The 25,740-nt window shown below is 38.4% G+C and overlaps 1 protein-coding gene across 3 annotated transcripts in view; it reads left to right on the top strand.

Moving 5' to 3' along the window:
* Positions 1 to 25,740, top strand: part of IFT52 (intraflagellar transport 52) — a 770,870-nt gene that overhangs the window by 442,686 nt on the left and 302,444 nt on the right. The window lies entirely within an intron of this gene.

The raw sequence follows: 25,740 nt of genomic DNA on the forward strand, positions 1-25,740 counted from the left end.
AGGTCCCAAGGGAATGAGTAATATTCCGACCGCCAACAGCAGCCTGCAGGGTACTTCGCTTCGGCTCTCTGGAGACATGACTCTCTAGCCACGCTGCACCCCCTCACAAACGCTGGGCCATTGTCTCGGCACGCCGTTGTTCTCTGGATCATAGCTCCTGCTGCTCCCTGGCTCCTCCGGTCCAAACAGCACTTCCAGCTCGCTTGCTCACCTGTGTAGAACCACACCTTTTATAGTTGGGGAAAACAGTCAAGTGGAGTCAGGTGTGAGTGATAATTAGTAAATGCCTGACTCTATCCATGGGATAACTTAAGTTCCTTCTAAAGCTGGTTTCCCTTGCACTCCCCATGTTATTCCTATGGGAAATCTTCACAACTCCCAGTTGCCTCTTCCACATTCTAGTATTGGTTGCAAATGGGGAGGGGGAAATGGAATGGGTTTGGAAATACCCCATGAAACCTGAGGTGAAGGGTTTTGAGGTAGAATGGGAAAGAGGGAATACCATGTCTCACCCTCGGATGTTCTCCTCCCAATCCCCCGTCACCCTCCACTCAGGTGATCCTCCCTTGCTTGTCCACCCCCAGGGTCGGCATCCAATGTTCAATTTACCTTCTTTCAGACTTGAAGCAATAAAGTTCTGCACTTTTGTAAAGTTCAGGATGCCCTTCCACAAGTTCAATACAGTTTCAGGGCAGCACGTCTCAGGGTTTCCTTCCCCAAGATGAATATGAAAAGACGACACAAAAAAGAAGTATCTTGGTGCTTTGGTTTCGTATCTAAACAATTCTTTACAACTCCGGGATCTCTTCCCCAAGTCTGGTATACACCAATGTTTGGTTTCCTTCTTACACACCAGTGAACTAGCATTTAAGGGTTCTCTGGTCTTGGCACAGTTTTAGACCACACGGTACACCCGTTACAGATCACACAACCAGGAACTTCCAGATCTCCTTGAGTACTTAAATATTCAGCCAAACAAGTAGTTTCTTCAATGTATCTCCACAACTTTAGTATACAAGTGGTTTCTCAACCTTGACTCCAACTTTGCCTTCAGAGTCTTTCATTCAACTTAGTTTCATAAGTACTTTCAGTTGATTGTTAATTATTTAGCAAGTTTGTTCTTCCCTGTCATACGGTGTTCAATAGATGCAGGGTTTGTTTATTTCATTCAGTTCAATAGTCCAAAAGATGCAGCCTTGCATATTTCATTCAATTCGGTATTCAATACATTTTACTTTGTTTCCTTCATTCTATTTGGTATTCCAGAATGGCGTTTTGCTTAGTTCAATCAATTCGTTAATAATAAAATGCAACTTTGCTGTTCCATTTATTTTGGTATTCAATAAAGGTAACTTTGCGTGTTTCATTTGCTGCAGTAACCATTCATTAAAGGCAACTTTGCTTGTTCCATACAGTTCGGTATTCAATAAAAGACTACTTTACTTGTTTCCGTGTACTGCTACTACATTCACAGTCCCTTGGAGTGCCCAGGGTTTTATTGTCCCCGACACTTAGCTGGACCCGGCAGCTCCTGTTAACTGCTTCTCCCCGAGTGGGAAAGCTTGTTCGCTGTGTTCTTTGCTCAGCACTCTTGTTCTCGTGCACAGCTCTGCTTCTCGGCACCGCCTGTTGCCTGCATCCCTTTCTATGGGATCTCTGTCCTGCACAACCACACCAGCAAGACTCCCAGGTTTTTAGTTGGCTTCTCGGCTTCTCTCGCTCCCGCACAAATCCTTCTGTTGTGCCTTTCTCTTTCCCTGCTTCCCTTTTGTGCTTCAGCCTTCCTCCTTTTATACACCTGTGGTCCTTTAATCGGCTGCAGGTGTCTACCATCAATTCATTCTGCCTGACTCTGTTTACACAGACATGCCTGACATTCATGCATCTTCTTCATCCCAGTACCAAAGTGGAAAGAGTAATTGGTGTCCTTACTCTCAGTTGCTTCTTCCTCATCCCAGCACTGTTAGGTACCCCAAGAGGGGAATAAAGGGGAACTGCTTTATAACGACCTATAAAGGTCGGGAGAGAGTTAGGTGGATTGTCATAAGTACAAGTGGGATATTGTGTTTTAGCCCAAGTTCCCAGTCTTTCTCTTCCTCTGTCTAACACGTTTGGGATGATAGTATCTCTTGCTCGTCTCAGAGATAAGGGACCATGGTGCACAATATCCTATAACCACTTCTGGGATAGGGGTTCCATCTGAAAGGAGGATGTGGAATGCTGTGTCTTACCCAAGAGCATCCCACCTCCAATCCCCAAGGACCCTCTATCGAGGTGATCCTCCATCGCTTCTCCACCTCCATGGTCAGGATCCAAAAGCAATGTCCTTTCCCTGGCCACCTGCACAGAGGATAAAAGTGATCAAAGAAAGACACTTCAATCCAGGAATCATTAATGCATAAATTAAGGCCCTTGACCTTCTTTTTAGCCCTGCAGCAAACCATACATTTGGTTTGGTTGTAATTGAAAGTCAAACCTATAGAACTGCACAATTTGGCAAAGAGCACTATTTGTTTGTTTAGGCCCTGTTTGAGTTTTGGAAATTAAATATGCATCATCTGCAAATAATGAAATGCCCATGGGATGATTATTCAGACCGCACCGTCAGCCCCCAAGTAAAATATACTCAATAAAATGTCATTCATAAATGGGTTGAATTAGGGCAGGGGTTAAGATACCCCTACCTTACCGCTTTTTCAATTGGAAACAATTTTGTTCTTTCACCCCTCCGCACCATAGCGAACTTTAGCCATGTTACTTTACTTTAGTACATTTATATAGCACTGCCATGAACCCGAAGGCGTGAGGGGCACTACAAATCACCAACAACGAGTAACAAATAGAAGAGTCCGAGAAGCAGAGCCGCCACGGAGAGAAGTTAAAGCTGTCTAAGGATCAATTAGTTGAATAAATATGTCTTTAATCTATTCTTAAACTAATCAAACGACTCAATAGATCCTATATTTAGAGGAAGAGCATTCCAGACTCTAGGTCCGTTGAAGACAAAGGTTGAATTAGCTGCTCTGACAGTATGACATATTGGTTCAGCCAAGAACTGCTGATTGTTTGACCTTAGTGTTCGCACGTTTTTTTTTGTGGATAGCAGCTGTTGTAGGTATCCGGGCATACTTCCTGATCTACACTTATGTATAATGGTCAGGGTACGGAATAGGAATCTGGAAGTCACTGGCAACCAGTGTAACTCACTTCTTGCCAGTGTGACATGGTCTCTAAATTTAAGATTCATAACAACTCTGATGGCCCCATTTTGGCATACCTTCAACCTATTACAATCAGATTTACTGATACCCATGAGTAGGCTAGAGCAATAGTCAATTTTAGAACCCACTATTGCTCTCGCAATAGTCTCACTGTTCTCCTGTGAGATCAATGGCCTTAGATGTGCTAACAATTTGATGTAGTATGCACAGGAGGATACTAGGCTACTGACATGTTGTTTCATGGTCATATGTTGGTCAAAAGTTACTCCAAGGGTTTTCACCTTTTTTAAGGGCTTAATGGATTCTCCTCCCAGTTGGAAATTCTCATACTCTGGTCCCATACTGTTAATGGTGTGTGGTGAACCACAAGTAGTTCCGTTTTTGATTTGTTCAGTGCTAATTTGTTACAGACCATCCAGGCCTCAATAAGAGTAAAAACTCTATTAATAGCTAATTCATCTTCCCTATGACAGCCAGTAAGCGGGATGACACATTGCGTGTCATCCGCATAGTTAGTAAAAATTATGTTCTCGGAGTCGAGCATTGCAAACAAGGGGGCTGTAAATATATTGTAGAAACAGGGAGATGTACAAGCACCCTGTGGAATGCCACAAGTTGTCACAATAGGTTCCAATTCCACATTGCCGCATAAGACTCTACTGTCTCGGTTATTAAGGAAAGACGATACCCATTTACAGGCCAGAGGTGAAAAGTTAGCCACTTCACACAACCTGGTGGCCATGATATCATGGTCCACCAAGTCGAAAGCCGCAGAAAGATCGAGCAGCATAAGCAGGGATGCTTCCTTGTTGTCCATACGGACCATCAATTTAGATTTGAGTTCAAGTAGTGCAGTCTCAGTGCCATACCCAACCCGAAATCCAGACTGATGGTCATTTAGGATGGGGTGTGCCTGTAGATGTTCTGCAATTTGGATGTAGGCCACACGATCAAGAATCTTGAGTAGGAATGCTGCATTTGTTATTGTTCGATAATTATTTGGCATATCGACTGAAAGACCTGCTTTCTTCAGGATTGGCATGACCCATGATTACTTAAGTTCCTGAGGGAGAGTACCAGTTGAAATGGAGGTATTTACGAATTGACGAATAGATGAGATTAAGGAAGGGGCACATGTCTTGATTATCATGGTAGTATGAATGTCTTTCTTATTTTTTGTAGCTTTTTATTGGGTGATGATGACTTCTAAATCCCTATCCGTTATGGGCACTAGGTTAAAGATAGGAATATCTGGTGATCTTTGATATGGCCAGTCAGTAGATATGGCCTCGGAGCAGTTTAAGTTAGTACTTTTCTTCATCATGCAAAGTTTTTTGTGCATGGCTTGTTGCATGACACTACACCAGGTAGCATCGTCCGCAATAGTTCTATCTGGCGTAGAGTGGTTGGTTCTTTCCTGTTCTTTCAGGATACGAAAGAGCTCCTTTGTGTCGTGCTGAGCATTTTGAATGCGGTCATTAAAGAAACTAAAACTAGATTTGGCTTTAAGAATAGCCTTTTTATAGATGCCAATAGTGGCTTTGTATTGATTAAGGAGCAATGGGGTATTATGCTTTTTGCACAAATAATAGAATTTTGTCAGTGTAAAGGAGCATTATGGCTTGCAAGAGGTCGTGAGGTATTTTGAGATCTACAAGAGTGTTCCATAGTTGCTCTTGACTTAGTTAAAGGCTGTTTTTAAGTCAATAAAACAAAAATAGAGAGGTATTTCTTAGTGTGACATATTTCAATAATTTGAAATCGTCTGAATACCTGATCTATTGTACCCACCCGCTTCTGGAAGCCAGTCTGGGCTGAAGATATAACTTCATTAAGTCTCATGTATAGCTCAAGATGGCTGAAGAGGACTTTACCAAAGAATGTTCCACCCGTGTCCAGAAGGTAGATGGGGGGGTAATTGGCAGGTCTTCCCTCTCCCCTTTCATTTTTATGGAGAGGGATGATCTCTGCATTTTTTCATGAGGATGGCATTTTATTAATGGTAACTATTGCATCAAAAGGTTTTGTGAGGTACAGGTCCCAGATAATCATCTCACTTTTGTCAAAATCGATGGGTGTGCCTTCCGGGCTAGGAGCTTTCCCTGATTTTTGGCTCAGTATGGCCATTTTAACTTCATGTACTGTGAATGATAAGCATGAACTGCCATTAATTACATCAGGGAAAATCTCTCCTTTTCAAATACTCTCTACGTACATTGTAAAGTTTGGTAAGATAATCAAAACAAAAGGAATCATGAATGCAACCTTCTGATAGTGTCAGATACTTGAAACTGCTTGTTTACTAATCCCTTAGTCGTTATACTATAGTGTGGATTGTAACATTTCCCAATAATTAATAGAAAAGATAAATATTTTCTTTAATATGTGCTCTTTCTATTCTTGCTGGGCTAGTGACATGTCGTAATCCGGTGGAATCATCACAGAATCCCAGCCTAAAGTCTCCTGCCATGTGGCCAGGGAAAGGCGGACACTACCTGATCATAACCCTAGAGGTGGTATTAGGAGGGAGGAGCACATGGGAGGAGCAGGCTGTCAAAGGAATGTGGTGACTCCATCAGGGAAGACGCAGTGTTCATCCTCTTCTGAGGATGAGGTTTCCCTAGTGCCTGAATATTTAATGGCATGTTGTCACAATAGAGCTTCCCCTCCTGGATTTTCCCAAGGTGCCAAGTTTACAAACCCATTTTTGTAAACATGGAAATGAGATATATATATATATATATATATATATATATATATATATAAGGGTCAGGGAGTTAATACTACTACTTCTAGTAGTTATGACTTTACATTGTGTTTGGACTATGGATCAAGGAGAAAACCATTGCTTCTTTTGACATCTTAAAAATACATCCTTTAAATCACTCAGAGTGGAGTAAACAAGATTAAAACAAATAAAAACATTATGGATTTCAAGCCCCATAATGATCTTAGTACTGAGACAAGGGATCCAGAGTTACTAAACTGTAATGAGCAGTCTAGTTGTTGTAATGACCCACACCTGAGCGGGAGCTTTAAACATTTAAAGGCGTTTCAGGTGCAAGCTAAGGAGGAGCAACAGGAAGAAGCAGAATATGAAGTTGCTGTTGTGCTGACAGCGGGACCCTATGCAGAGAACATGGCAGAGGTCGATATTTCTGTTCGATGCAGAGGACGCCCAGCAGGAAGCAGTATTTAGGCCAGCTACCCCGAGGGGGAGAGACACTCTCTACATCCTGCAATCCGCTCCGGTGCATGCTTTTTACCAGTAAGCATACAGGGCTGTACAAGCTCCATTGGCGGTCAGTGCGAGCAGCAGCAGGCTTGCGGGAGCTATCAAATGCTGCAGGAATCCTTACGAACGAAGAAGCAGAACCAGCGAGTCAGAAGGAGATGCCAGGGCATATTGGTGCGTTGGCTTGATACAGGTGACCCGGGGTACTCCGAAGGAGACTGCTGTGTAATTTTGAATACTGAACATTTGAATTTAAGCATACTGAGCACAGCTCTCCTATTTAGAGATGTCGAATTGGGGAATATTGTAACAAGCATTGCCATAGTCAAAAAGTGTAATAGCCTATCATGGAATATTGTAATCTGCAAAGAGGGGCAATAGTAAAGATAAGGGAACACAAGTTTGCTGAAGAGGGATATCCAATAAGGGGACATTATAACCTGCATTGCCAAAGAAAGCTGGGAGTGACCCCAAGGCAATTTGAATGTAAGATTACCAGAACAAGATACCCCGAGGGAGAAGTTGTAAACCTCATTACTAACAGCCAAAAGCTTGTGCAAACAGAACTCTGAGACTGCAGGAGAAATGCTCTCCTCGTAAAGAGGATAAAGGGGAGAGAACTGTAACCTGCATTGCCTTGAGTTTGTTTCATAGTCTACGTTCTTTATCATACCGAGACTCTTTAGCAGTAGCAATATATTCTTATGACATGTGCTTCTAGGACACCCACACCTAGAACCTAAGACACATGCCCCTACAACACTTTTACGGCACACATTTTCACGACACACTCTTCTAAGATACATACTTCAACAACACACACTGTTACTACGCACACTCCTGCGGCACATGCAACTAAGACACAGGTATCTACAAGGCATAGGAGTTTTGCAGTTGCTTTATTACATTTTCTGAAAACTGACATGAAAGTCAAGTGTGACTGTCATGTATAGTATGTACATTACGCACGCTCACAATAAATGTAAACTGACATGTAGTGTATGTATGTTACGCACACTCAACAAATGTACAGCTTCTAGTCAAAATATACAGCTTGTGTGCAAAATGTACACGGACATGTAGAGTATGTACATTTACGCAAGCTCAGAATCAATGCAAAGCTTCTATACCACATTCACACAACACATAGAGTATGTACATTACACAGATATATGTAAAAACGCTCACTCCATACCGTTACAAAACAAACATCAAATTAAAACAAACACAATCATGTAGCTGGGAAAAAGTGTACATTATTTGGACCTTTAAGTTTCAACAGAGTTGCAGTTAAACCAACAAAAACGTAAAGTCTGCATACATTACAAATAATAACATTAAGGTAACATAATAAACTATAAATTATTTAAAAAATATATTAACCCAGAAACTTAAAAGCATACAATATTTTCATAAAATAAAAATGATACACAAACAAGTATGCATTTGTATAAAATGCAAAACTATTAAAAACTACACTAAATGTACCTCAATAATGTTAAAACAAAGTACACATGTTTTTGGAATACAAAATGGCTTTATTCTAACTTACACAAGCACAATTCCTGCCAAAACATGCAGAACTTTATTTTTACAAGAAATTGAACTAAGTACACCATAAATTTACAACCAAGTATACATGCAAATTTCAATATCATCCTTTACATATACAATATCTATGAATAAACAAAACTCTGATTTTCAATGTATAATTTAGGAAACATAACATCAAATTAAAACATACACTAAACAACAAAAAAATTAAACAGTAACATTTACTTCAAATAAATATATGCACAATTACAATATTAGTAACATTTACATTATAATAGTAATACTATGCATACAAAAAAATCTGCAAACATGTAATCTGTTGTAAATTAAATTGAGCAAATAAGGCAACATGTAAATGCTAACAAAAGCAGCACAAATGTAACACACATTAAAAAGATAAATAATTAAAAGTTTTATTAAATACAAACTGATATTCACAAAACACATTGCATCACTTTCATTATAAAACGTTTTGTCCAAAAACAAAATATTGCAAACCAAAAACAGGGTGAGTTAAGATTACATGATATCTGATTGTAATATAATATATTTTTTGGGATAGTTTATTATGTTGTTACCTTGAGGTTATTATTTCCAATGTTTGTAGGCTTTACGTTTTTGTTGGTTTAACCTTAACGCTTTTGTAAAAAAAAAAAAAAAAGTTGGTGTGTGTGTATATATATATATATATATATCAGTAAAAAAACATTTTTAAAGGGACATTATAGTTCAAAGTAAAACCGAAAAAAACTTGAAATTCGCTAGTTATGGTAAGCTAAGCAACCATAACTAGCGCCACTAACGTGTATTGTTAAGACTAACACCCAGGACATCATTGATGACATCACATGTCTGGCTCCCTCTTTTTTCCTTTAGTGACATATCTTAGCCAGTAATACTTAGGAACAAAGAAATCAAAAAGTACTATATTTGTAGACCTATATTTCAAATATGTTCTTACAGTAATTCATTTGGGGTTCACTCACAGCATATGAAACATATACATAAGGAGAATACACACTTGAAAGATACCAATGCTTTCTGTGTATGAAGACAATCAGTAATGTTATCAACACCTTCTTATTGTTCTGCTGTTTTTTTATTAATGTACTTTCTCTGGATATGCTCATATTTGTATTTGCATTACTCTCTTTAGGGTGCAGTCACATCATGTGATAGGTATACATAGGGAAGTAGTAGGTTTGAAGCAGAACAAAAATTTCTGTGCATAAAGATAATCAGGTAGGTTATGAACAATTTCTGGTTCTTCTGCTGCTTTTTTGCGTACTTCACTTTCCCTGTATATACTCATATTTGTATGTGTTGTTGTGTTTTTGTGTTTTGTATGTAATAATGAAATTATATAGGAAGTGGGTTTCATTAGCTAATTATAACATGTTGCACAGTACACAAAACTCTAATAAGAAAGCATTTAGCATTTCACTATTTAACATGGGAAGATTATGAATATGGCACCTCCATCATGTATGCTGCACACAATGCTTATGTTTATACATGAGCACATTATTATACTGTAAAGAACTTCATAATAGAATGCTATTTATATCAATGCATTGCTTAATGCACTACATAGCTCATGACATCTATTCCAATGATCCTTAACACTTTTTTGTCAACATTATAATAAGAATCCCTTGTACTGACTTTTCATGAATAGTACATGCACATGTGATGTCTTCAGTGATATCATCAATGACATTTGTGATGTAATCTTTGATGCCCTGGGTGTTAGTCTTAACAATGCACGTTAAGCTTACCATAACTAGCTAATTTCAGGGGGTTTTCGGTTTTACTTTGAATCATATCGTGCCTTTAACAAAGTTCTTTTACTGAATTGCATAGGTTTTTAGTAGCGCAATTTAACCATAACGTCCCTTTATCAAATTTTATTTTACTGAATATACATATTAATAGTTTGAATTTGATAGATGTTTACTAGGATTCCCTTACTTTATAAACATGGAACATAGAACATACTGAACCCCCAGCTAGTGATTTTGATGTCCGCAGACTGTGCGTGTGTCCGCGGGCGGACGCAGACAACATCAACACTACCCAAAAACTCAGGGGGTATCTTAAATTGTTCTATCATGCCATATAAACACGGAACAAGTTCAAAAAGCAGCACATAAACACATTATGTGTAATAATAAATAAGAAGTGGAACCTATATATGTACCACATCACCCGTCTATTTAAATAGCATATGTACTAAAATGTAATAATATAATTACACATTATGTGTAATAATAAATAAGAAGTGGAACCTATATATGTAACACATCACCCGTCTATTTAAATAGCATATGTACTAAAATGTAATAATATAATTACACATTATGTGTAATAATAAATAAGAAGTGGAACCTATATATGTAACACATCACCCGTCTATTTAAATAGCATATGTACTAAAATGGAATATACCAAAACAAAAAATATCTGCTTCCAACATAATTACCTCACAGAAACTGCACAGCTACAAGCAACCAACAGACCTACACAACAGTAACACAATTTACCAGAAACTAGTAAGTAAACTTCATTTTTCTGATATATTTAAAACATTTCTGTATTAGGAACACTAAAAGTAATATATTATTTTTTACACAGAAATGTCCAGTACTTTGGAATGGCTTGAAGAAAATTTCCCACATGAGCAAATGACTGAAGACAGTGATACTAATGGTAGACACTTCTCTATATAAGCAAATTAATAATCATTACTTTGTTTACTTAACATATATATATATATATTTAACAGACCATACAAACAGTGAAAATAATATGGCAAAAGAGATATTAGAAAATGCTCTACAGCGCACGGAACAAAAAATGGATATGCTTATGGAAAATTTCTATCTGTTAAAACATTTTGTGGAGGACCACATAAAAGAAAAAAATAAATATCATTGTCCCACATGTACCTGTTACCCCTCTCCATGTCCCAGTCAACTATCCCCAAACCGTCACCACCAAGAAAAACGTTATGATGAGACTTACATCCCTTCACCCCTCCCATCCAGCCTCTCCAAACCCCTAACTCCCCTGTATTTGTGTGTTTCTGCTTCCCCCTCTCTTTCATAAATTTTATATCTGTATATAATAAAAAAATGTTGTGTGTTTTAATTCAGTCATTTGTGTCTTATTTTTTTTAAAAAGGCAGTTGGGGTGTCCGCGGACAGCGCGGGTGTCCGGAATGTCCACAATTAACCAAAATGGGGGTGTCCTAAGAACACTATATCTGTCCGTACTGTCTGCAAGCAAGATGGAACTGTTCTTAGAACTTACTTGGTGTCTGGAATGTCCGTAATTAACCAAAATGCAGGTTTTCTAAGGACACTATACCTGTCTGCACTGTCCGCAAGCAAGATGGAACTGTTCTTAGAACACACTCGGTGTCCGGAATATCCGCAGTTAACCATAATGGAGGTGTCCTAAGGACACCATACCTGTCCGTACTCTCCGTAGAACATCTACGCACATGTGCACCACACCCATAAGTCCTATGAACATCTCGCCTGTCCGTAACTGTCCGTCTCACGTGTGTCGCACTTTTAATTAGTTTGAGGACCCGAACACTGTAGAACATCCGCGTGCATGCGCACGGCCGTTCCCACACATTTGGTGTCCTGCGGACACCCGTCCCGTTCGTGGACGTGTTCGCGATGTCATCATGTGACCGCACCCATGCTGAGCGTGTGTCCTGATATGCGTACACTCTCCGGGTCCCAGAAACTTCTTTAAAAGTACTTTTTTGGACAATCCAAAGTATTTTACAGTAAAGATTCACCATTGCACATGTCCCAGACAATGACCCAGGCTTTCTACATACTTTTTGGTACTTTTTGTGCCTTTTTGGGGTGTTCGATGTGTCCGCGGACAGCGCGGCTGTTCGCGGAGCATGCACCAGCACCCCTATAAAAGGCCACACCCCAGAGCTGATCCTCATTGTGCTTCTGGCTACCTGACAGAGCATTGTCTTTCCAGCCCTGCAGAGTAACCTAACAGATTGACCTGTTTTTCCTGCTTTTGCTGCTTTTCTTCCTGATTCCTGATGGCATCTCAAATTGCTTCAGCCTCGGCATCAGCACCCCCACCCCCTCCACCATGTCCCTAAGGGCCTGAAGAGGGGGATGTAGAGGAGGAGGATGAAGAGGATGAGGTATTGGAAGTCCCTACTACCAGCACTCGTGAGTCTTGGGTGTGGCGGTTGTTTACCATTCATGGTGACGTGAAAAAAGCATGTGCGAACAAGGTCACCTGCAACCAGTGCAAAATGGTGCTGAGTCATGGGAGCCCTGGTTTGTACAGCTTTGGTACAACATCCATGAAGCAACACCTAAGGCCGTTCCACGGTGGGGCCATTCGCAAGGTTGTACCTTGTGATAAACGTAGTAGGTTGAGTTCCTCTACAGCATCCTCCGTTTCCGCTCCTGTCACCACAAGAACAAGAGACACTCCTGTGGGACAGCGCATCCCTCCAGCTGCCTCGCAGGTCATCCATGATGCTGTTGACCCTTACCTTTCGAGGGTCACAATATTGTGTATGTACTGCGACGCAGTACTCTGCAGGGGGAGAGTCTTCGGAGTGCTTTTGAGACTGCGGTCACAGAGCATGAGACGTCAGCCCACTACCTAAATAAGGCCCACCCTACATCTTCCTCTCTCCACCTGACCTTTCTTATCCCCGTGGTTGGTGTCCCTTCCTTACCCTCCTTTCCCATCCTTTCCTTGTGTGTCGTGTGTAAAAAAAAAAAAATATAAGAAAACCAAAAAAGGCTCTTTTCAGAGCCTCCTTTCACAGTTAAAAAATAGAGGTGGCAAATAAATGGAGCAGGGCCCTGTGTATTTTTTAGAACTCTACGGACTGTTCGTGGACATCTTACATTTTGGGGTGATGCCCTATCATAACCATTGCACTTTTCTCTGGGAGGAAGTGGTGGCTTTGAAAAGAGCCTTTTTTGTGTTTGAAAAACTTGAAATGGTCAACACCTACTGTAAAATGGATGGCTGTAATTCCAAAAAAGGTCGCAATACATTTTGTACATTTCTCAGAAAAATCTGATTGCCAGCATAAGTAAGATGGACTCCATCTCTACGAAAAATATGTGCTACGAAACATAATATTTTCTTTGTGAAAAGAGGACATGCCAACATCTCTTAAAAAGACACAAACAGCCTTATTGACTGCGCCTCGCTTTCTCCATTTGTGGACCAAATGAAGAAGAACGCAGCCACATTTGTCTCTGCGCAACACGAGAAAAAATTACTTGGGGAATTTGGAAACATGTCCATGACCTTCCCAAGTCCTTCTTTCATTGCAAATTGCAAAGAAATTCCAGACACATGTCCTAAAAATGTTCCCTCCACAATGAATTAAAATTATGTCTGGATGATGCTGTGTCTCCAAACTAGCACAGAGAGGTACCAAGTCCAGCCAGTTCATTCCACGCACTCCATGCCAGTACACTTCCACATGAGAGAATCCAAGATCTGCAGCTACTCCACAGCGTTCTGCATGCACCTCCAACCAATGTATCCATGAGTCTCCCAAAATCCAGATAATCTGTTTTCTGAAACACACAGCCATAGCTATCTGTTCTTCTCTCAGGAAAATACTTTGACAAACTCTCCCCTTACACAACACACCCAGTAAACTTTACTGATCAATCTCTTGCTCTGTTCATTTTCTTTTGCATGCCTCTCCACCCCAAAATCCCTGTATGTAATATGCGATGTCCGCGGACTACCGCCAAGTCCGCGGACATATAAAAAATCTGAGCGTAATGAATTTAAATTTAAATAGTGTGCCCAATTTCCCCTTTGAGGTTGGCTCTGAAAAGAGCCGTTTTTTTTTTGTTTTTTGCAGATGCTTGACAGACACCTGTTTTGTATATATTTCTTTTTTTTCTTACTTTACTCCTAAAATCTTCACATAACCTTCTCCAAAGCAGCTCTTACATTCCATTAAAAGATAAGGAAATGCCATCTTCTTTAATAAACAGCATTACTGGAATCAATATTTTCATTATTACGGAAGAACATACCAGCTCTAAGCATGAAAGCACACATGCCTCGGTTGATTGCACACCAAGCAATGTTTTGCTGAGGACAAAAAACAGAACTATTGTCCCATATTGCCCCAGGTACTAATCCAGAAAAAATAACTTTGGCATTTGGAAGGATGTTCACTACTGCTTGAACCAAGTGTTCCAAATCTGCCAACAAAGTTGGGGCACTGACATAGCCCAAATTGATAGCACCACAGTGCAAAACTACCACATGGGGACTGTTCATCCTGCCCATATCTTCACAAACTTGTACAATTCCCTGTACATTGCAATCGGGCACAGTGCTCCACACCACCTCCACTCCTTTAACATCAAAATGGTTTGCTACATGCCTACATTCAGCATACTGCTGTAAACCATGCACAAACATATCTCTAAGCACCAATACCCTGACTTTCTCCACCTCTGCCATCTTCACTACACAAAGCCTCTTCAAACACAAATCCACAACCTCAACACCTGATTGGCTAATCCCTACAGTCCCCTTTTCATGCTGGATTTGCTGGAAAACCCTGGATGTGGCACGCCCTGTCCCCGGACAGCCACGGTGTCTGTGGAGTGCGTAACTCTTAGGCAGCCATTCTACCATTTCCACTTCACTCTCTGTGCCATTCCCTCATTGGATACAGCTAAGCAGTCACACAACCATCCACCAATCACATCCAAGACCTCTACATCTAACTCCATTATCATAGTTCAGCACTTCAAATGTACTGTTGGTCACTCTGAGTACAAGTCTCATATCATTGGAAAGCACCTACTACAAAAACTACTGTACAAGTCTCCAAGATTTCTACTTTCAGCTGCATGCATGACTACAAACGACAGGTATGCATATTTTCTGCACAGTACATGTACAACTCTTATAAATGCAAACAGACCAACTGCCACTTAACCTGTATAACCTATAAAATGAACTTACTGTCATTTTTCCCATCTGCTACAATCAACTGACACTTCCAAACCTGTCTGCTATCTAAAAGAAAAAATGTACACACACAGCTATCTAAAAAATGTTAATATTAAAAGATGGGAGAAATAACAGTATAGTTGTAGAAAAACATTTAGTAGTGTATTATAAAATTACACGCAGCCAGGATAAGGTCATGCATTTTTACACTTGCACAGATAGACACTATCATTGAAAAGCTCCCAGCTGAAATAACACCACTGCCTGTAAATCACATCCTGCTGCTTTATTACCCACACCTTCAGAAATGCATACATTCCATGCTTTTTTATACACTTTCTGCCATGTACCTTATAAAAATTGCAAAATAAGTATATCATTATTTATTCTATCTCCTATTATTCAATAACACAGCCTTAATACTCATTTGCAAAGCATGTTGAACTAACCTATTGTAAGTAAAATATAAAGGCTGCACATAGTCAAAGGAAACTGCATGCACACACTATGTTCAGATATCAAACAACAATAATACTACAAAAACATAAAAATCAACGTCTAAATAAACATCAGTGCTATAAACACACAAAATTACTAACTTCTTTCTTTTACAATTGCAGTGAAGACCACTATCCTGAAAAGCAGCAGCATATGAAGTACAAACAACAACTCGGAAGAAACCTGCTCATTCCAAACAAAAAAAGTTAGTACAATACTACCATAATTTTCTTACTGTTACTCAAACACATTGTGGGGTTCATTCATGGAATTTGTGCATCGAAAAACATAGATTTGTGCACCATTCTGCCCACAAATCCCCATTTGTTAAACAGGGATTTTCAGGAAGAATGGCACACAAATCCCCGTGTTTCGGCACTCAAATGACATAACTCAGCCCCTAGAATGTTAGTATTGCAGAACAAACAACTGTTTTAATTCTACACCATTAGATTTAGTATTAGTGCTTCTCCTCACCACTAGCTTACTTTCTACTGTCATCTGAACCCCAGTATAGTAACACACAAATACAAGAATAGCCTTCCCAACTAGTTGTAGCTGCCCAATGCACAATCACACACCACCACATACATCCTTACCATCATACTCAGACACTCATGCACAAATACATTGCAGAACAGTCCATCCCATACCTTCTTTTTCTTTTACAACAGACCCCAAAGGATGCCTACCAAAAAGCAACTTCGTAGAAAGCAACGTAAAAGTAGAGCAAATGAAAATAAATGTCCAAAATAAGCATCCATCTCTAGCAGAATTTGTACAAAAAGTTCAAACAAAAGATATAATAGTCATTAAGCGAAACAAAACAAGCTTCCAGTAGAAAAACTTCCCCTCCTCTTTCAAAATGTAAAACGAAACAGAAAGTGATTAACAAGAATTCAGCTACAACTACTGCGAACAATGCTCCTATAAATCTTGATGTAGTGGCAAGTAACCATACCAAAAAAAGTATTTTAGAAAAAATGTTCAACCACATAGTCCTTCAGAATCTTCTAAAAACAGGAGAGAAATCATGCACAACCCTTAAAACCTAACGTAGAAAATTAATCTTAGAAGCTCTCATAGACAGTGCAATCTTTCTCAAAAGGAAGTTATTTATTTTAGTGTTAAACAGAATGAAACCACTAACGTAACTAACTACTGAATTACAAAAAGACTTCTCAATAAATGGAATGTCAACAAAAATAACTTCTTAAATATCTGTGGAGGTGAATGTAGTCACACCACAAGCACAGGACCATATATCAATGAAGAAGCATACAAACAAAAGCAAACAAACACAATTGCCATACATAGCAGTGGACGAGGGTATGAGAAACTTAATACCATAATGGAACAAGAAATACTGCTTACAAAAATGTTCCTAGAAAAGTCAGTATCACCTCTTCATTCTACTGAACCAGAACGTCCAGTATACAAATGACCGTGCATGTCAATGTGTAACATGGCCAAAAAATCTTTCAAATCTTTACGCCAGTTCCTCAATCAGTATGTGAAAGGCAAAGACAAAATAAAAATGAAACTACTACAAAATCTGGATACCTGTCCAGTGCGCAAATACACAGGACTACAAGGACATTCATTAGCCTGTATTTCAGGACCTATTATCAAAATGATATCAACACATCATTCAACTATAAGAAATCTAGTCTATAAACTGTACTATGCTAAAAGTCCTGCTTTAGCACTAGCCAATTTAAATAACAATCTTCTACATGGTACAGCCAAAGACCTACTCGAAGAAATAGAGCATATCCAGAGAAAATATTTTGGAAGTGAAATCCACTTACAAAACGCAATAGCTTTACACCAGACTAGTAACAATTGTACAGATGGCAACCTTCTACTACACACATACAAAAAAGAAATACTAAAGTTTAAAAGTACATCCGCTGAAGTACCAAACCATGTGTTTGTGTTGCTGCAGAAGTTTTTATAAAAGCAACACAAACTGTAGACATAACATTCAAAATAGAAGACAATGAAGATTCCAAATGGTTTTAATTAGCTCTCTACCTTATAGCAGAAAACAAATATGAAATAACTGACCTCTTAATACTTTGCAGTTGCTGCACTACAAAACTTGACAACAACCAAACTCCTTCATATGCTATCTCAAACAACTTGGAATTATTCCCACTACCAAAGCCCCTGCAACAACTCAATTTATATGAGAGCATCATAATTCAAAAATGCACCCATTTCAAGCAATAATACGCCTTCAACCAAAAACAACAAAATTACCTCCCTCTGAATTAGTGAAAGGCATTCGTGGCAAAGTAGTTTATTTACCATTAGATCTGAAAGAAAATGTGCACACTCTGGCAGTGCAACGTCCAATAGAGCAATCTTTAATTGTCGTAGTAAATGGTGTACCTACAAAAGACAAAAAAAGTTGACATCAACTCGTAGACTTACATAAAGTTAGACAAGCCTTGCAATATCTAAAAGACAATAATGAATACTACACAGAAATGAATATTGAAGAAAACCTGAGGGAAACCACTGAAATAATTCAAGAGTCACCAGAAACTGGTCGATTTGAACTTCTAGAACCTTCTACAGTATCCAATACTTTAGACCATTATACAATTAATCCATTACACTCTAAAGACACCATAGATGATGCACTAGAAACATACCAAATGATCACCAATCATCTTATGGGAAATAAGTATAGAAGGACGTGCTTTTCCTCTACTCTTTCCTACTGGGAAAGGAGGAATGTACGATGATAGACCCACTCAGATAACAGCATCAGAATACCGCTCATTACGAATGTATTCTGACGATCCCAGATTTAGATAAAAAGTGGAATACATATTCCACCTACTCTTTGAAAGTGAACTAGCAACTCTATGCTACGGAGTTGCACACACATTGAAATCAGGTACCCACTTTCAAAATATGTCCGCTACGCAATTACTATAAAAAGTGCAAGTAAAAGATGAGGTTTTACAATCGAGCATTACAAATCAGTTAGCAAACATGCGTGGTACTAAAGAGTACTGGTTTCCGATGTCGGAGATGTACGTTGTATGATAAGAAACCTTGGCCCACCCACTTGATTTGTTACATTAAGTTGTGCAGAATATGCATGGGAAGATTTACATGATTTCCTACGCATATCAAACAAAAACAAAACAAACATAGATATACTAATACCTGGAGAACTTTGCTCTCTAGGTCCTGTTAATGATTCAAGATATTTCCATCATCGCTTCATTGCTATGCTACAAAACTGTTCCTCCCCTCAGAGAAGTGCAACACTTCTTTTGGAGAAAAGAATACCAAGCCAGAGGAGCACCACATATTCATATGCTTTTATGAATTAAAGATGCTCCTAAATTTGGTCAAGACAGTGATGCCACTGTTTTACAGTTTATCGAAACATATGTCACTTGTGAAATTCCATCAGAAGCAACAAATAGTGATATTCATGCACAAATTGTACAATTTCAAAGACACAAATGTGGGAAATATTGTCGTCGCAAATAAAAAAACAAAGGGAAATACTACACCAAATGCTGCTTTGGTTTCCCTAGACCACTTACAGAAACAGGTGAAGTGAACAACTTCATGTCTTCAGTTAGACATAGTGTTAAAGGTAAATCACCTAAGAACACATATTACATAAAAAGAACAGAAGAAGCAAAATATATCAATGATTACAATGCAATCATTGCCCTCTTATGAAATGCAAACATAGATGTGCAGTACATTGCAGACAATTCCACTGCAGTTGCATGATATGTTACAGCCTACATAACAAAAGCAGAAAAACAGAGCTTCAAGACCTCTGGGATGACCTATCATCGGACAAAACACTGTCTCAGAAATTGTACAGCTTAGGCATAAAAATGCTCTCTCATAGCGAATGTGGCTGCTATGAAGCTGCAGATTGTTTAACCAGTACTGCTTTGTATCGAAAATCTGAAAATATAGTATGGCTAAGTCTTGGTCCTGCTAAATCTAGAAAAGAGTTCTCAAATCATACGACGACATAGAAACAATAGCCAAAAATGATCCTAACAGCCAACAAATTTTGAAAAACAATTTACTAGACACATACTACCCAAACAGGAGTACCACTTTGGAAACCATGTGTCTATACCACATAGCCCAAAACCTCACATACAAAAATAATATAAAACCTGATGAAAATAAAGGTAGATACAGAGTAACAAATTGTGAAGGCAGCTTAGTGAAACTTACCAAACAAAGCTTAATTAATCATATCAAATTGTCATTAAAAACTCCTCAACATAAAGAACTATATTACATGTCCCTGCTACAACTTTTTAAACCATGGAGAAAAGAAGAAGTTAATAGATATCTATGACTCATATGAAGATGCTTTCAACGCAAATGAAAGCACTATAACCGATGTAAACTTAACACAGTACAAAACAATGTTGCACAATGAACATCAACACGAAGAACTACTCCAGGCCCAACTAGATAAGGACACTCCTGACAGTAGTCAACCTTCTGTAACAGGAAGCCAAGAACCACTGGGACAGCCATTAATAACAAATGAGGCAGAATTAGCTATGACAGAAGTAGAAAACACCATTTCGCACTATGAAGAAGATACAGAAGACTTAACTGTACTACAATCAAAACTGAACAATGAGCAGCGTAGCATTTTTCAGGAAGTAAAAAAAGGAATTGCACATGGTGTACAACATGAAACTAAAGAATGTACCTGCCAAAATTACAAACCTATACTACTATACGTCAGTGGTGAAGCTGGTTCTGGCAAAACATTCTTAATCAAAATCATCAACAATTTCCTTCAACAATTGACAAACAACAAATCGTCAGCTGTTGTAACTGCCCCCACAGGTTTAGCTGCCTACAACATAGATACATGAAACAAATGAAAATGCTACTAATAGATGAAGTGAGCATGGTCTCCAACCTAATGTTGGCTTTGATTCACCTCAGATTACAAGAAGTACTCAAAACAAACTATTAAGAGCTCTTTGGAGAAAAACACATTATTGTTTTCAGAGATCTTCTTCAATTGACACCAGTGAAAGGTGAACCTATTTTGAAAACCTTAGGACACAAACTCTGCCGTAAAACATTTGGCAGCATAGGAAATGTCAACCTTTGGCAACATTTCCAATACAGAGAATTAACAGAAAACATGCGCCAGTCTGCAGACCTCACATACACCAACATTTTAAAAAGTATTAGAGTTGGTGTACTGCCTCAAGAATCACAATCAATATTTAAAAACCCGGCACATCCATGCACTGTATGGCCATAACACATGTGCTACTGATGTCATGGAAAAATTAGCACACAAAAATGTCAATTGTATGTCTTTGATGCCAACTCTTGCAAGCTGTTCAAAATTCAATGAGACAATGTTGAAAAAAGAAATGCAACCAACTATTTATTCATATATTTATTTATAATATGTTCACAGCCCAAAATGGCTATACATATACAGACAGATTAAAACACAAAATCACACAATCCACAATTATTAAAAATGTTCATACAAAAATATCCTCTGATAGATTCTTTAAAATTGTTAAAACTAATTCATAACATTTCATCATGTGGTATAACAAGTTAATATCATTTCCTTCCATCAGTCTTTTCCAAATACTTTCAACATCCTCAATTAGACTGGAATTCTTAGAGCGTAAAAGATACTTTTCACGAAGGAATACAATACTCTCACAGTAACATAGCAAGTGTTTGGCAGTTTCAATTTCTAACATACCACATAATCTACAAAACCTTGTATTTCTCTCAAATCCCAATTTAGCACCTAGGATTTCCATCGTGTCACAGCGGTTAAATTTGAACATAAAATACTGTTTTACAGTTGCTGCGGTGGGAAAGGCATATAATTATTTGGGTTTCACAGATGCTAGCGACCAATGTTCTAAGAATAGACCACTTGTAGATTTTGTGGACAGGGTAATCATGTCACGCTCCTTTGCATAGCTATATATTACTCCTTGTATTAGTTTTTTAATCTTAACTTGCTTTAGGAGTAGCCAACTCTTTGCATTAACAGTCGCCCATTTCACATTTACTGCATGTAATCTACTTAAAAGTGAAAACTGTTTTTTGTGACCCTCCTTGATAAATATGTTCATCAGTTCGACCACAAAAGTACTAGTAGATAACATGATTAATTTTGCATATAACATTGCTGATTTGTATTCTAATATATCTTTCGCAAATCTAATATTACCTTCTAGTAAAATATATTCACATGATGTTGCACTAGGTAACCTAAACAATGATTTAAAAAATGTTCCTTCTAATTTACACATTTCATTCACAAATTTATCAACCCAGATCTCAGCACCATATAATAAACAAGATATTATCTTACTAGCATATAATAATAAAATGGTATTTACTGAGATGCCTCCTTGTTTCCCTATAAATTTACTAATTGCACCAGTGTTATTTAAGAATAAACATTTAGTTGCCTCCCAATGATGTTTCCATAGCAGCTTAGAGTCAGTTATGACTCCTAAATAACAATAACATTCAACTTTTTCAAACCTTTCTGCGTGCACCATCCACTTAAAATTATTGGACCAAGTTTGTTTCATGTTACCCAGAAAAGCCATTACCTTTGTTTTTGCAATGTTAATTTTTAACCCATTCTTTTCAGAAAAGAGCAACAGGCAATTAAGCCTTGTTTGAAGCCCTGCCGGCGTATAGTCTAATAAGACCAGATCATCAGCATAACCTAGCCATGGTAGCTCTATTGTGCCCAGCTTCACTGGATTAACCATTTTTTTGTTTACCTCATTCATACAATTGGCCAGGTAAAGATTAAACAATGTCGCTGCTAGCCTGCAACCTTGTTTTACTCCACAAACTGTGGGGATTGATTGGGAGAGAGCCGTCCTTCACCATCTAAACGTACCTTAACTGAGGTGTCCGAATAGAGCAACTGTATCATAAACAAAAGCCCTTCTGGAATCCCCACAGTTTCAATTAGTTCCAAAGTTTGTCCCTTATCACTGTATCAAATACTGCAGAAAAATCTATGAACACCACATATACTGGCAATTTACGGACATTCCACGAATACTCAACTGCTGATACTAAGTTAATTATATTGTGGGTAGTGGAAGATTTCGCTCAAAACCCTGCTTGATAGATCGGCAAGATCTTATTCCTCTCTATCCATGTATCTAGGTCGTCAAGTAATACTTTTGCAAATAATTTTGCCAGGATGTCCAGCATCGCCAACATAAGATAGTTTCGAGGGTCTTTCCATTCACCCTTTTTGTATATCGGCAGAATTACACTTCCGTGCCATGTTTTTGGAATCACCCCATTCATACCAATCCATCTAAACAGCAGGTAAAGAACTTTTGCCCATACTTCAGGTGCTAAACGTAGGAGTGCATTACATGTCCCGTCCAGGCCAGTCGCTCTAGAAGTGTGTAATTTCACAATCATGTTGACCAGAGAAGATTCTGAGAAATTGCTTACCCAGATTGCCTTACTTGGCATCAGCCCCTCCTTTATAATCTCATCAGATCCCAAAGTATGTTTTACATGCATAATCCACTCATTTTCTCCCACACTGTTAATTGGGAGATTACTTTTTTTGCATCATTTATTACTCTCCACATCCCTTGATTGTTATTACTTCTTGCTTGGGCAGCAATATTTAACCATATTTCGCATGCCTTATTTTTTTATGGTGACGCATCCACTTCCTGTGTTTTTTTAGCCATTTTATCTGTGTAGTGGCATCGATACTCTCGGTTTCAGCAATTTGCTTAATAGCTTTCCTCAAAGCATGGTTAGCTTTATTAATTGCCGGATCATAGGAATTGTGTTTACCATGGGAAAGATTCCATTTTTCACCGTTACTGGAATACTTCCGTTTTTTGGAGGCAGCTTCTTTGATCTTACTTATGACTGCTTCATATTTGTCAATAAGTTCATTGTGAGTAGCAATTTGACCATCACCTATCATATCCCACCACTTTAGTAGCTCCTTAACGGCTACACAGTTGACATTTTCTAGTTTAGTGGGATTCCAAGTGATCCGGTTAGCAGCATTATTTACTTTTATATTCCCAGCCATATGGTATTCAGCCTCCTCTTTAGTGTATTCCAGCATTACAATAAGTGGAAAGTGGTCACTTTCTACACGGCTTCCTATTGTCATGTTGATAATAAAGCTATTGGCCTTCTCATTAACAAAAATGTAGTCAATTTTGGATAGACTACCCCAGCCTACTCTTTTAGCATCACCTTTAGTGTATCCATTTAGCATGATAAGCTGTTGGCTAAGTATCAGCTTACACCAAGCATGACCACTCCTATTGGAGAGTTCATTGCAATAGGGCCAGAAATCTTATCTTCACACATGGGGTCCTCTGGTAAAATTATCTTAGCATTAAAATCTCCTGCAATACTAATTGGAAGCAGAGCATTGTATTCTGTTAACATTTTTGTTAACATCTCGACATTCTCTTTGTTCTTAATTCCATTCGGAGGATTGTAAATATTTATAAGCAAGAAACTGGGGAAACGAGTGCTATTAGTTTTAAATATCACTCCCGTGACCATCTGATTAGACCAGCTAGATTTGACACCGGTCCATGGGTGTTTAATAGCTGTTAGAAGTCCACCTTTTAGGCGGCCTCTCGGACCTTTAGATGCCAGACTTTGAATAGAACACCACCCGTCTATATCACATGTATCACATAGCCATGTCTCTTACAATGTGACCAAACAAAAAATATCTAAATTTTTGAGGAGCCCATCTTTTTTCTCATAATGTAAATTCCCTCTAGTGTTCCATGAGATCATCATGTTGGTGTCATCAGGAACATATTCATTTTCAATAATTGAAATTTGCTCCACAGACAAACTGGACATACATGGTATGACACTAACATGGTATGACACTACCCATGTGTCAACAAGTCACAACAAGACTAAATACCTTAGAAAACTCGATCTCCAAAACAGCTGGTTTGGTGAAAATATTAAAATTAACTTTAAACTGTAGAGTAATGCTTAAACGTAACCTTGATGTGGAACAAGGACTAGTTAATGGAGCACTTGGTACAGTTGTTGGCTTTCAAACATACCCACGTGACAACAACATTGTTTGTCAATATTCTCTTTGACAAACTATCAGAAGTAAAAAGGATGGGACGCTCAACAGCTCAATTCCTTCTTTTCAAAAACATGAATATACGCAGAGAGCAATTTTCTCTAACTCTAGCATACGCAGTCACCATTCACAAATCACAAGGTCTTACCCTAGATAAAGCATTGATAGATATTGGGAACACAGTCTTTAAAGAAGGCATAAGCTACGTAGCACTATTACGCTTACGTACACTTGACGGTCTCTTTCTAATCAACTTTGATGCAAGTAAAGTAAACGCTGGATATTCCTTGCATTTTAGAATACAATAGACTACGTTCACTGTATAACCCCCATCTAAAAACCTATCATGTTCCACAGAAAGGAAAACGTTGTAAAAGAAAACTACTTCAAACAGAAATGCAACAGGATCTCACTGCAAATCCTCCAAAGAGAGTAAAAGAAGCTAATACTTCATCAATTACTACAACCAAAGAAGAATCTACTACTCAAAGTAACTCTGGTACTTCTTCAAAGAAGTAACACATACTCCAAAGAAATGACTCGAACACAGAACTATCAGGTCCATTCAAATTTTCAAATATAGCTAGTGTAAATTGCTACGCAAATGTACGCAAATGTAGTAATAAATATTCTATTCCAATTGCCACCAATTGTTGACATTTACCTACACAATACAGACCAATTGTGTTTGCATATGTTAGTCCTTCATAGAAATGCAAGCACCAATCCTGACAACACATACAGTGTTCATGGAATAAGACAAGAATTGGACTACTGTGCTGAAATGGTGAAATTCACTATAAACTCACAAGAAGATCCACAAGAATTTCTAATGTGCTTACTACAAGTACTGGAAAACAAAAACATACCTATAAATAAAATCTTCTAGATTTCATACATGTGGAAACATATATGCACTCTCTGCAACAATGTGGCAAAGGAAAAAATTCCTAATGAACGCTTTGTGTATATATCCATACCTAACTGTGAATCCGTTCCATTTCAGCAACTTGTACAAACTGAAAACCATGGCAGATTAAGTACTACCTGCAATTCAGATAATCACTCCACCT

The sequence above is a fragment of the Ambystoma mexicanum genome, chromosome 3p (assembly GCF_040938575.1).
Source record: "Ambystoma mexicanum isolate Mex_15411 chromosome 3p, UKY_AmexF1_1, whole genome shotgun sequence".
NCBI lineage: Eukaryota > Metazoa > Chordata > Amphibia > Caudata > Ambystomatidae > Ambystoma > Ambystoma mexicanum.